Consider the following 13,563-nt stretch of genomic DNA (forward strand, 5'->3'; position numbering starts at 1 on the left):
TCTATGCCCCTAATGTGGGAGCAGCCAACTATATAAACCAATTAATAACAAAATCAAAGAAACACGTCGACAATAATTTAATAATACTAGGGGACTTTAACACTCCCCTCACTGAAATGGACAGATCATCCAAGCAAAAGATCAACAAGGAAATAAAGGCCTTAAATGACACACTGGACCAGAGGGACATCAAAGATATATTCAGAACATTTCATCCCAAAGCAACAGAATACACATTCTTCTCTAGTGCACATGGAGCATTCTCCAGAACAGATCACATCCTGGATCCTAAATCGTGTCTCAACCAGTAACAAAAGATTGGGATCATTCCCTGCATGTTTTCAGACCATAATGCTCTGAAGCTAGAACTCAATAACAAGAGGAAATTTGGAAAGAACACAAATGCTTGAAGACAAAAGAGCATCTTTCTAAAGAATGAATGGGTCAACCAGGAAATTAAAGAAGAATTGAAAAAATTCATGGAAACAAATGATAATGAAAACACAATGGTTCAAAATCTGTGGGACACTGCTAAAGCAGTCCTGAGAGAAAAATATATAGTGGTACAAGCCCTTCTCAAGAAACAAGAAAGGTCTCAAGTACACAACCTAACCCTACAACTAAAGGAGCTGGGGAAAGAATGGGAAATAAAGCCTAAACCCAGCAGGAGAAGAGAAATCATAAAGGTTGGAGCAGAAATCAATGAAATAGAAACAAACAAACAAAAAAAACCCAATAGAACAAATCAAGAAAACTAGGAGCTGGTTCTTTGAAAGAATTAATAAGATTGATAAACACCTGGCCAGACTTAACAAAGAGAAAAGAGAAAGGATCCAAATAAATGAAATCATGAATGAAAGAGGAGAGATCAAAACCAACACCAAAAAAATACAAACAATTATAAGAACATACTATGAACAACTCTACGCCAACAAATTTGACGCAATGGAAGCATTCCTAGAGACATATAAACTACCACAACTGAACCAGGAAGAAGTAGAAAACCTGAACAGACCCATAACTAGTAAGGAGATTGAAACAGTCATAAAAAATCTCCAAACAAACAAAATTCCAGAGCCAGACGGCTTCCCAGGGGAATTCTACCAAACATTTAAAGAAGAATAACTTCTTACTCTCCTGAAACTGTTCCAAAATATAGAAATGGAAGGAAAACTTCCAAACTCATTTTATGAGGCCAGCATCACCTCGATCCTGAAGAATTACAGACCAATATCCTTGATGAACACAGATGCAAAAGTTCTCACCATAATTCTAGCCATTAGGATCCAACAGTACATTAAAAGAATTATTCATCACGACCAAGTGGGATTAATTCCAGGGCTGCAAGTTTGGTTCAACATCCACAAATCAATCAATGTGATACAATACATTAATAAAAGAAAGAACAAGAACCATATGATACTCTCAATAGATGCTGAAAAAGCATTTGACAAAGTATAGCATCCCTTCCTGATCAAAACTCTTCAAAGTGTAGGTATAGAGGGCACAGACCTCAATATCATCAAAGCCATCTATGAGAAACCCACCGCAAATATCATTCTCAATGGAGAAAAACTGAAAGCTTTTCCGTTAAGGTCAGGAACACGGCAGGGATGTCCATTATCACCACTGCTATTCAACATAGTACTAGAAGTCCTAGCCTCAGCAATCAGACAACAAAAAGAAATTAAAGGCATCCAAATCAGCAAAGAAGAAGTCAAACTATCACTCTTTGCAGATGATATGATACTCTATGTGGAAAACCCAAAAGACTCCACTCCAAAACTGCTAGAACTTGTACAGGAATTCAGTAAAGTGTCAGGATATAAAGTCAATGCACGGAAATCAACAACAAGACAGAAGAAAGAGAAATTAAGGAGTCAATCCCATTTACAATTGTACCCAAAACCGTAAGATACCTAGGAATGAATCTAACCCAAGAAGCAAAGATTCTATACTCAGAAAACTATAAAGTACTCATGAAAGAAATTGAGGAAGACACAAAGAAATGGAAAAATGTTCCATGCTCCTGGATTGGAAGAAGAAACATTGTGAAAATATCTATGCGATCTACACATTTAATGCATTCCCTATCAAAATCCCATCCATTTATTTCAAAGAAATGGAACAAATAATCCTAAAATTTATATGGAACCAGAAAAGACCTCAAATATCAAAAGGAATATTGAAAAAGAAAGCCAAAGTTGGTGGCATCACAATTCCGGACTTCAAGGTCTATTACAAAGCTGTCATCATCAAGACAGTATGGTACTGGCACAAAAACAGGCACATAGATCAATGGAACAGAATAGAGAGCCCAGAAATAGACCCTCAACTCTATGGTCAACTAATCTTCGACAAAGCAGGAAAGAATGTCCAGTGGAAAAAAGACAGCCTCTTCAATAAATCATATTGGGAAAATTGGATGGCCACATGCAGAAAAATGAAATTGGACCATTTCCTTACACCACACACGAAAATAGACTCAAAATGGATGAAGAACCTCAATGTGAGAAAGGAATCCATCAAAATCCTTGAGGAGAACACAGGCAGCAACCTCTTTGACCTCAGCCACAACAACTTCTTTCTAGAAACATCGCCAAAGGCAAGGGAAGCAAGGGCAAAAATGAACTATTGGGACTTCATCAAAATCAAAAGCTTTTGCCCAGCAAAGGAAACAGTTGACAAAACCAAAAGACAGCTGACAGAATGGGAGAAGATATTTGCAAACGACATATCAGATAAAGGGCTAGTGTCCAAAATCTATAAAGAGTTTAGCAAACTCAACACCCAAGGAACAAATAATCCAATCAAGAAATGGGCAGAGGACATGAACAGACATTTCTGCAAAGAAGACATCCAGATGGCCTACAAATACATGAAAAAATGCTTCACATCACTCAGCATCAGGGAAATACAAATCAAAACCACAATGGGATACCACCTCACACCAGTCAGAATGGCTAAAATTAACAAGTCAAGAAATGGCAGATGCTGGCGAGGATGCGGAGAGAGAGGAACGTTCCTACACTGTTGGTGTGAATGCAAGCTGGAGCAACCACTCTGGAAAACAGTGTGGAGGTTCCTCAAAAAAACTGAAAATAGAGCTACCCTATGACCCAGCGATTGCACTGCTGGGTTTATATCCTAAAGATACAAACGTGGTGCTCCAAAGGGGCACATGCACCCAAATGTTTATAGCAGCAATGTCGGTAATAGCCAAACTGTGGAAAGAACCTAGATGTCCATCAGCAGATGAATGAATAAAGAAGAGGTGATTATATATATATATATATATATATATATATATATATATATTCTATGAAGCCATCAAAAGAAATGAAATCTTGCCATTTGCCATGACGTGGATGGAACTAGAGGGTATTATGCTTAGCGAAATAAGTCAATCAGAAAAAGACAACTATCATATGATCTCCCCGATATGAGGAAATAGAGATGCAACATGGGGAGTTTGGGGGTAGGAAAAGAATAAATGAAACAAGATGGGATCGGGATGGAGACAAACCATAGGTGACTCTCAATCTCACAAATCAAACTGAGGGTTGCGGGGGGTGTGTGGTCAGGTGGGGTTGGGATTATGGACGTTGGGGAATGTATGTGCTATGGTGAGTGCTGTGAAGTGTGTAAACCTGGTGATTCACAGACCTGTACCCCTGGGGATAAAAATACATTTTATGTTTATAAAAAATAAAAAATTTTAATAAATTTTTTAAAAAGTTAAAAATAGAACTACCCTAAACCCAGCAATTGCGATACTAGGTCTTTACCCCAAAGATACAGATGTATTGATCTGATGGGGCACCTGCACTGAAATGTTTATAGCAACAATGTCCACAATAGCCAAACTACAGAAAGAGCTGAGATGTCCATTGACAGATAAACGGGTAAAGAAGAAGTGGTATATATACCAATGGAATATTTCTTGGCCGTCAAAAAGAATGAAATCTTGCCATTGGTAATGATATGTGGAACTAGAGGGGATTATGCTTAGAGAAATAAGTCAGTCAGAGAAAGACAAATACCATATGATTTCACTCATGTGGAATTTAAGAAACAAAACAGATGAACAGAGTGGGAGGTAAGGAAAAATAAAATAAGATAAAAACAGAGAAGGAGGCAAACCATAAGAGATGCTGAACTCTCAGAAATGAATTAAGGGGGCACCTGGGTGGCTCAGTGGGTTAAGCCGCTGCCTTCGGCTGAGGTCGTGATCACAGGGTCCTGGGATCGAGCCCCGCATTGGGCTCTCTGCTCAGCCGGGAGCCTGCTTCCTTCTCTCTCTCTTTCTCTCTCTCTGCCTGCTTGTGATCTCTCTCTATCAAATAAATAAATAAAATCTTTAAAAAAAAAGAAATGAATTAAGGGATGCTGGAGGGGAGGTAGGTGAGGGGAAAGGATAACTGGGTGATAGGCATTAAAGGAGGACTCTTGATGTAATGAGCACTGGGTGTCATATGCAATTGATGTATCACTATATCTCTGAAACTAATAATAAACAAACTAAAGTTTATTTAAAGTTGAACACTCCTGGAGGGTATCTGCGTGGCTTAGTCAAAAGAGCATGTTGGGCACCTGGGTGGCTCAGTGGTTTAAGCCTCTGCCTTCAGCTCAGGTCATGATCTTAGGGTCCTGGGATCAAGCCCCACATCGGGCTCTCTGCTTAGCAGGGAGCCTGCTTCCCCCCTCTCTCTCTCTGCCTGCCTTTCTGCCTACTTGTGATCTCTCTCTGTCTATCAAATAAATAAATAAAAATCTTTAAAAAAAATTTTTTCAAAAAAAAAAAAAGAGCATGTGACCATGGGTTCAAGCCCCACGTTGGATATAAAGATTACATATATATGTATGTGTGTGTGTGTGTGTATATATATATATATATATATATATATATATATATATATAACAATCTTGGTATGAATGACTGTAAAAGGGTAGTAGAAGAGATCTTCTTCCTGATGATAGTGTAGTGCTGTGTTCTGATGGTTGTGATAGTTACACATGGTAAGATTTCATCAAAAAACACCCAGACAAATGAATGGATGAATGCATGTAAAATTTGTTGAACTCTGTATAAGGTCTATGATTTACTTAATAGTATTGTACCAATGTCAGTGTTTTGATAATGTACTATGGTTAGATAAGATTTTATCATTGGGGAAAACTGGATAAAGAGTATATGGGAACTCCACTATTTTTGCATTTTCTCCTGAGTCTTTCCTTACTTCCCAATTGAAAAAAAAAGAAGAAGAAGAACTGAACATCCTTAGATCTCTGGTACCATCCATCTGAAATTGCTAACCTGATCCAGATTATGATCAAGTGAAAAGTGTTTTAACAAAGTGTTAACCATGAGACAATTGCTAAACCCCAGCCCTACAACAGAATCACAAAACACCTGGAAATGAGAGGCTTTTTCTCAGACTGCTCTATCAATATCAGTGATATGAACACACTCTGAAAAAATACTATGTCTCTCAATCCTCTAACTCACTCTTTACCTTCCAATCCTAAACCAGGCATCTCTCTTATGGGAATAAACACCCAGAAATTAGGAGCAGAGTTGTGCTAAGGAAAGGTCAATAACATTGTTATTTACTGATTGCAATCAAAGCCCTCAAGCCTCTGATTTATATGTCATATGCCACATGACTTTGCTTATTGTCATATCCCTTCTAATCATCTCTGTGACTTGATAATGTGATGAACTGTCCCAAAGGCTGTGCTTGACATAGATACAATGAGACACTCAAGGAGAAAAAGACTGTACTAAGTAGCTGTTCACTAGGGCTATGTCCCTCCTGAGAGAATTCAGGCTCCTAACATGGTAGCTTCCTGTTTTACCATACAAACAGCAGGTTTTATAGATATCTTCATTTTCTTCCTTCCTATCTCCTTTTAAGTCTTTGTTTAAAAAATCTATCTTTGCTCTTCTTCAAACTCCATGCTTACAGAGCCCCAGTGATCATATCATTCACCCCTGGCTTAAAGCAGAGGGAAAGACAATTTTTCAAAGGAGGACAGGAGTGAAATAATATATAAGAACCTTTTGCCTGGACTGGTATTGGTGTAAGGTAGTTTTAAAAAACAGCTTGAGTTCTAAACTTAACCAGATGGAAATGTGCCTCTTGAGAGTTGGACCTAATTCAGAAAAGATTGTTAGCCAATAGACAAACTAATTTAGACCAGCACATGCCAAAAATGGTCAATCATGTTGTCCCGAGTGTGACTCCCCCATAGCAGATGTCACTGTCTCTCTGAAGGCTTTTGAGTGTCATTTTTCAACAGGGAGGTGGGTTTTTATGTGTACACATAGACATAAATAAAACGTTGGTCTGTAACTACCCTTCATTTTATTGCACTATGGCCCTATCACTCTATCAGCAAAGAGCATAAGCTCTCTCTTAGGAATTTTAAATGAACACAGATTTTGCAAATCAAACAGAAGCTATGAACATGCACAATTAACCCAAGCAACTGTTTTCACTTTTCTTATCTTTCTATGTTCCTCTATTGTAAAAACAACAGAAATCTATAACTGTACTTGTCCACACTGTCATCACCTAATAAAACTGTATTTTTATTTGTAGAGGTCACCTTTCACTCCTTGCCATTTTGTTTTCCAATTTTGACATTTTAAATTTTCTTTAATATAGACTAAAAATGAAAAATTTCCCCCCTAAAATAATCATACACTGGAAGGTCTCTTCTTTCCCAAAGCTGGAAAATAAAGGGATACCAAAAATGCAATAATGACCTTACAGTACTTATTGATTCAAAAGGCCCATTCAAATCCATTGCCTCATCACATCCTTATGACAAGCTTGTGAGGCAAGCAGGACTCTAGAAACTGACAAAAGGTAGAGGTTCTCTCGTCAGTCCTTCTTTCTGGATAAACCAGAATAAGAACCCTTCTCTTCCTTGAAAAGAGCTTCGGAAACACAGAGGAAGTTGAGGTCATTTCTAAGTGAACCAAATGACATTTCAAATGAGTATTAAAAGCTGGGTAACACTTGGACATGGAGAGAGCCCAAGGAAGAGAATAGAAGGTAACACGGCCAAAGCAACGAGTTAAGAAACCATGTGACATATTCAGCAAGCTGTTTGAAAGAGTGTAAGATACATGAAGACAAATCTAGGAGACAAAGCTGGAGAGACAGGCTGCAGCCAGATCATGGAGGGTCTTGAATGCCATATTTCAATTGTTTTCAGTAGACAGAATGTTTTTAGGAAGAGAAAGTATGCCAAAGATTCCTTGAATTATTTGGGTTCTTTTACTCTCTAATCATGTGGGCTTGGAAAAGTTAGCCTCTCTGTGCTTCAGTTTCCTCATTTGTAAAATGGGTATAATAACAATTCCTATTCCATAGAATAATTGTAAGGATTAAGTGAGATAATGCATGTAAAACACTTAGGACAGTGCCTGGCACAAAGGAAGCATTCTGTAATTGCTAGATGTTGTTATTATCATAACAACTCATCTTCATAATCAGGCTGTTTCCTCAACTGTAAAATGAGACAATTGGAGTATTTAATTTCTAAAATCCCTTGACATCTTAAACACTATTATCATCATCTTCTTGCTCCCTCCTATACTTTTTATCCAAAAACCCGAACTCTGAGATGGTGGAAATTTTAGTTTTTTTTTTTATCAAGAGAGAGAGGTTAAAAGTGATCCCAAGGCCCTTAAATATTTCTTCCAAATAAGTAAACTACCAGTGGTTAGCTAAGAACATCAAGCTCTCTGTCATAAAAAAGATAATCAGTTCAGATGAGAAGTCCCAATAGTTGTTAGATGTACTGGATTGAAAGACCAGCTTCTTCTAAAAACAACAACAACAGCAACAGCAACAACAACAACAGCTGCCCAATCCACAGGGACACAATTGCATAAATTATGAAGCAGTTTCACATTTGAGGTTCATATCAACTATGTGAGATTAGTATTAACATCTTTATTTTTAGAATATGAAAAAATATCTTGAAAGAAGTTGTGTGAAAAGAAGGGCCATCTGTACCCCAATGTTTATAGCAGCAATGGCCACGGTCGCCAAACTATGGAAAGAACCAAGATGCCCTTCAACGGATGAATGGATAAGGAAGATGTGGTCCATATACACTGTGGAGTATTATGCCTCCATCAGAAAGGATGAATACCCAACTTTTGTAGCAACATGGACAGGACTGGAAGAGATTATGCTGAGTGAAATAAGTCAAGCAGAGAGAGTCAATTGTCATATGGTTTCACTTATTTGTGGAGCATAACAAATAGCATGGAGGACAGGGGCGTTAGAGAGGAGAAGGGAATTTGGGTAAATTGGAAGGGAAGGTGAACCATGAGAGACTATGGACTCTGAAAAACAATCTGAGGGGTTTGAAGTGGTGGGGGGGTGGGAGGTTGGGGTACCGGGTGGTGGGTATTATAGAGGGCACGGCTTGCATGGAGCACTGGGTGTGGTGAAAAAATAATGAATAATGTTTTTCTGAAAATAAATAAATTAAAAAAAAAGAATATGAGGAAAGGATGAATACCCAACTTTTGTAGCAACATGGATGGGACTGGAAGAGATTATGCTGAGTGAAATAAGTCAAGCAGAGAGAGTCAATTATCATATGGTTTCACTTATTTGTGGAGCATATCAAATAGCATGGAGGACAAGGGGCATTAGAGAGGAGTAGGGAATTTGGGTAAATTGGAAGGGGAGGTGAACCATGAGAGACTATGGACTCTGAAAAACAGTCTGAGGGGTTTGAAGTGGCGGGGGGGTGGGAGGTTGGGGTACCAGGTGGTGGGTATTATAGAGGGCACAGCTTGCATGGAGCACTGGGTGTGGTGAAAAAATAATGAATACTGTTTTTCTGAAAATAAATAAATTGGAAAAAAAAAGAATATGAGGAAATAAAGGTATAGAGATAGGAATGACTCCCCCAAGGTCACACAGCTGGCTAGTGGTAGAGTCAGCTCTCCAACCAAGTTCTCTAATATTGTGCTTGTCCTTGCCAACACAGATCAGCAACTTCACTACATTGTTTAGAGACCTAGAAATCTATTAATTTGCCTAGTTTAAGTCAAAGAGGTGGACTGAGCCTGCAGGAGAAATGGTAGCCCATTTGGCTTTCTGTGGAAATACTAATAACCATATGTAACAACAGAACTTTGAGGGAAAGCAGTTGAAACAATTACCAAAAAAAAAATGAGGTCTTTGACTTATGTGAAAAATTTCTGCCCTTCCTCATTTGTGTGGAGAACTGAAGGTGGACCTAAGCTCTGTTTTCATTGAGAACAAGTAGATGGTAACAAGTTCCTGGATCTCTAGTTAAGATACACAGGTAAATGATTTAAATGAATAAAGGATCTTCTGTCAAGAGATAATGTCTCAAGACATTAGGAGAAATTGACCACATTTTATGTTAACCTATTTGCTCTCACCACATTGTGTCTTGCATTAAAGTTGTGTTTTCTAAGAACAAAGTTTGTTTGCTTGTTTGTTTAATTTATTTGGGATAGAGCACAAGCAGGGGGAGGGGCAGAGGTAGAGGGAGATGCAGACTCCCCACTCAGTGGAGGACCAAATGCAGGGTTTGATCCCAGAACCCTGAGATCACAACTCAAGCAGAAGTCAGATGCTTAACTGACTGAGCCACCCAGGGATACCTAAAGTTTTTTCTTTTTTTTAAAACAGAGATTTTTTTTAAAAAAAATTTATTTATATATATTTATTTAACAGAGAGACAGCAAGAGAGGGAACACAAGCAGGAGGAGTGGGAGAGGGAGAAGCCAACTTCCTGCCAGGCAGGGAGCCCAATATAGGACTTGATCCCAGGACCCTGGGATCAGACGCTTAATGACTGAGCCACCGAGGCACCCCAAGTTGTATTTTCTTATCTTATTCACTGAACAGTAAGTGTCTCATGAGCAAAGAAGGCATCTTCCTTACCTGGGTCCCTATGGTGGGGCTTTCTGGGCTTTGATTTGGACTTTGCATATTGTAGAAACTAGATAAATAACTACTTGTTCAGTGAATCAATCAGCTCTTTTTATAACTTAAGCCAATGATTCTCATCCTGTTACCCTTTTTGTGAAGTGAAGTGAAAAAGCTACCTTGTTTCCTCCCATAATGAAAAGTCATAGAGTGAAATTAAGTTTGTAAATCTAGGGACGCCTGGGTGGCGCAGTTGGTTGGACGACTGCCTTCGGCTCAGGGCGTGATCCTGGAGTCCCGGGATCGAGTCCCACATCAGGCTCCCAGCTCCATGGGGAGTCTGCTTCGCTCTCTGACCTTCTCCTCGCTCGTGCTCTCTCTCACTGTCTCTCTCTCTCTCAAATAAATAAATAAAATCTTTAAAAAAAAAAGTTTGTAAATCTAAGTGAACAGCTAAAGTCACTAGCAACCTTCATTAGCCAACACTTGTGATCTTTAAATGTTACGATAGCTGATGGATAAAGGTGGCAGAGTAGGAAGACCCTAAGCTCACCCTATCCCATGTTTACAACTAATTACCACTCACATCTTAGGCAATAAGCTGAAGAGCAATTGGAAGACTGGCAGAATAAACTCCACAATTAAATGTAGAGATGAAGCCACATCAGAGAGTTTAGATACTGCAGAAACTGGTTGGGAGCTGCCAGCAGGAAGGAGGGAGCTGTGGCCATGGAGAGGGGAAAACACCAAGGGACTCACACAGGGAAATAAATCCTCCTAATGCCTGGCCTTGAAAACCAGAGGGGCTGAATTCCATGAGTTTGTATAACCAAAAGGACTTGGATCCTGGGAACTTTAAAAGCCAGCTTAACATTAGTTGAATGATAGCTGGGCATCTTGACTTTAAAAAGACAACAGCCCACAGGGAGGTAACATAGAATTGTGCAATGCCTGGGGCAAAAGGGACAGAGATATGTTAATAAGGATTTATGAAGCATGTTGAAGACTCCAGGAATAAGGAAGTGGCAGATACGATTTTCCTCCCACTGCCCCCAGCATAAACATAACCACCTGTGGGAGGTGGCACGGCACAGACACATAGCTACCTAACCTGCTAGCAGTGTGCCCGGCCCATGAGTCCTCCTGAGGACTCACCCACTCAAAGCCTGCTGACCTAGCCCCAGAGCTCAGCACAAATTTAACCCTGAGCAGGCCTCCCCCAGCTGCTGCTTCTGCAATCCACTCTAGTGCCCATCACACTTCAGTGGATTCCAAAATCTTTGGATGCAACAAAAGTGGTTCTAAGGATTATGTTGAGTGAAGTAAGTCAAGCAGAGAGAGTCAGTTATCATATGGTTTCACTTATTTGTGGAGCATAATAAATAACATGAAGGACATGGGGAGATAGAGAAGAGAAGGGAGTTGAGGGAAATTGGAAGGGGAGGTGAACCATGAGAGACTATGGACTCTGAAAAACAACCCAAGGGTTTTGAAGGGGCAGGGGTTGTGAGGTTGGGGCAGCCAGGTGGTGGGTATTAAAGAGGGCACGTATTACATGGAGCACTGGGTGTGGTGCAAAAACAGTGAATACTGTTATGCTGAAAAGATATTAAAAAAATAAATTAAAAACAAACAAACAAAAAAAGTGGTTCTAAGAAGGAAGATTATAGCATTACAGGCCTACCTAAAGAAGCAAGAAAAATCTCAAATAAACAACCTACACTTACATGTAAAGGAGTTAGAAAAAGAACAACAACAACAACAACAAAAATCTAAAACCAGCAGAAGGAAGGAAATAATAAGGATGAGAGAAGAAATAAATGATACAAAAACTGAGAAAAAAACCTAAAAGGATGGATTAATAAAAATAAGTGTTCATTCTTTTAAAAATGTATTTATGTATTTATTTGCCAGAGAGAGAGGGAGAGCATACAAGAAGTCAGAGTGGCAGGCAGAGGCAGAGAGAGAATCAAGATCCCTGCTGAACAAGGAGCTCAATATGGGACTCCATCCCAGGACCCTGGGATCATGACCTGAGCCGAAGGGAGTGGCTCAACCGACTGAGTCACCCAGGCATTCCCATGTTCATTCTTTTTAAAAAAACATTTTATTTATTTATTTGAGAGAAAGAGAGAGAGAGAAAGAGAGACAGCATTTACAAGAGCAAGGGGGAAGGGCAGAGGGAGAAGAAGAAGCAGACTCCCCAGTGAGCAGGGAGCCCAACATAGGGCTTGATCCCAGGACCCCCGGAATGCAACCTGAGCTGAAGGCAGGAGCTTAATCAACTGAGCCACACAGGTGCCCAAACAAGTGCTCATTCTTTGAAAAAATTCAATAAAATTGATAAAAGTCTAGCCAGACTTATCAAGAAAAAAAGGGAAAGGACTCAAATAAATAAAATTATGAATGAGAAAGGAGATATAACAACCAACACTGCAGAAATACAATTATAAGAGAATACTGTGAGAAACTATATGCGAAAACATTGGACAACCTGGAAGAAATGGATAAATTCCTAGAAACATATAAATGATCAAAATGAAATAGGATGAAACAGAAAATTTGAGCAGACAGATAACCATCAATGAAATTGAATCAGTAATTTTAAAAAAATCTCCTCAGGGGCGCCTGGGTGGCTCTGTGGGTTAAGCCTCTGCCTTCGGCTCAGGTCAGGATTTCAGGGTCCTGGGATCGAGCCCCACATCAGGCTCTCTGCTCAGCAGGGATCCTGCACCCCCAGCCTGCCTCTCTCCCTACTTGTGATCTCTCCCTCAAATGAGTGGATAGAATCTTTAAAAAAAATCTCCCCAGAAAACAAAACTCTAAGGGCAGATAGCATCACAGGTAAATTCTACCAAACATTTGAAGAAAAATCGATACCCATGATTCTCAAACTAGTCAAAAAAATAGAAATGGGAGGAAATTTCCAAATTCATTCTATGAAGCCAGCATTATCCTGATACCAAAACTGGATTAAGAGAACACTATAACAGACAGGTCAATGTCTTTGATAAAAAGAGATGTTAAAATTCTCAAGAAAATATTAAACCAAATTGAGGAATATAGAAAAAATTATTCACCATGATCAAGTGGGATTTATTCCTGGCTTGCAAGGGTGGTTCAGTATTCTTTAATCAATCAATGTGATATATTGCAACAATAAGAGAAATGATAAGAACCATATGATCATTTCAATAGATGCAGGAGAAGTATATGACAAAGAACAGGATCCATTCGTCATAAAAACCCTTGACAAAATAGGGGGAACATATCTCAACATAATAACACCATATATGAAAACTACACAACTAACATCATCCTCAATGGAGAAACATTGGGACCTTTTCCCCTAACATCAGGAAGAAGACAAGGATGTCCACCCTCATCACTTCTATTCAACATACTACTGGAATTTCTAGCCACAGCAGTCAGACAACAAAAAGAAATATTATTCCAATCAGTAATGAAGAAGTAAAACTTACAATATTTGTAGATGACAGGATACTATATATAGAAAACCTTAACTGATACAAGAATTCAGTAAAGTCACAGGATGCAAAATCAATGTTCAGAAATCTGTTGCATTTCTATACATCAATAATGAAGTAGCAGAGAGAGAAGATAA

The sequence above is a fragment of the Neovison vison genome, chromosome X (assembly GCF_020171115.1).
Source record: "Neovison vison isolate M4711 chromosome X, ASM_NN_V1, whole genome shotgun sequence".
Classification (NCBI taxonomy): Eukaryota; Metazoa; Chordata; class Mammalia; order Carnivora; family Mustelidae; genus Neogale; species Neogale vison.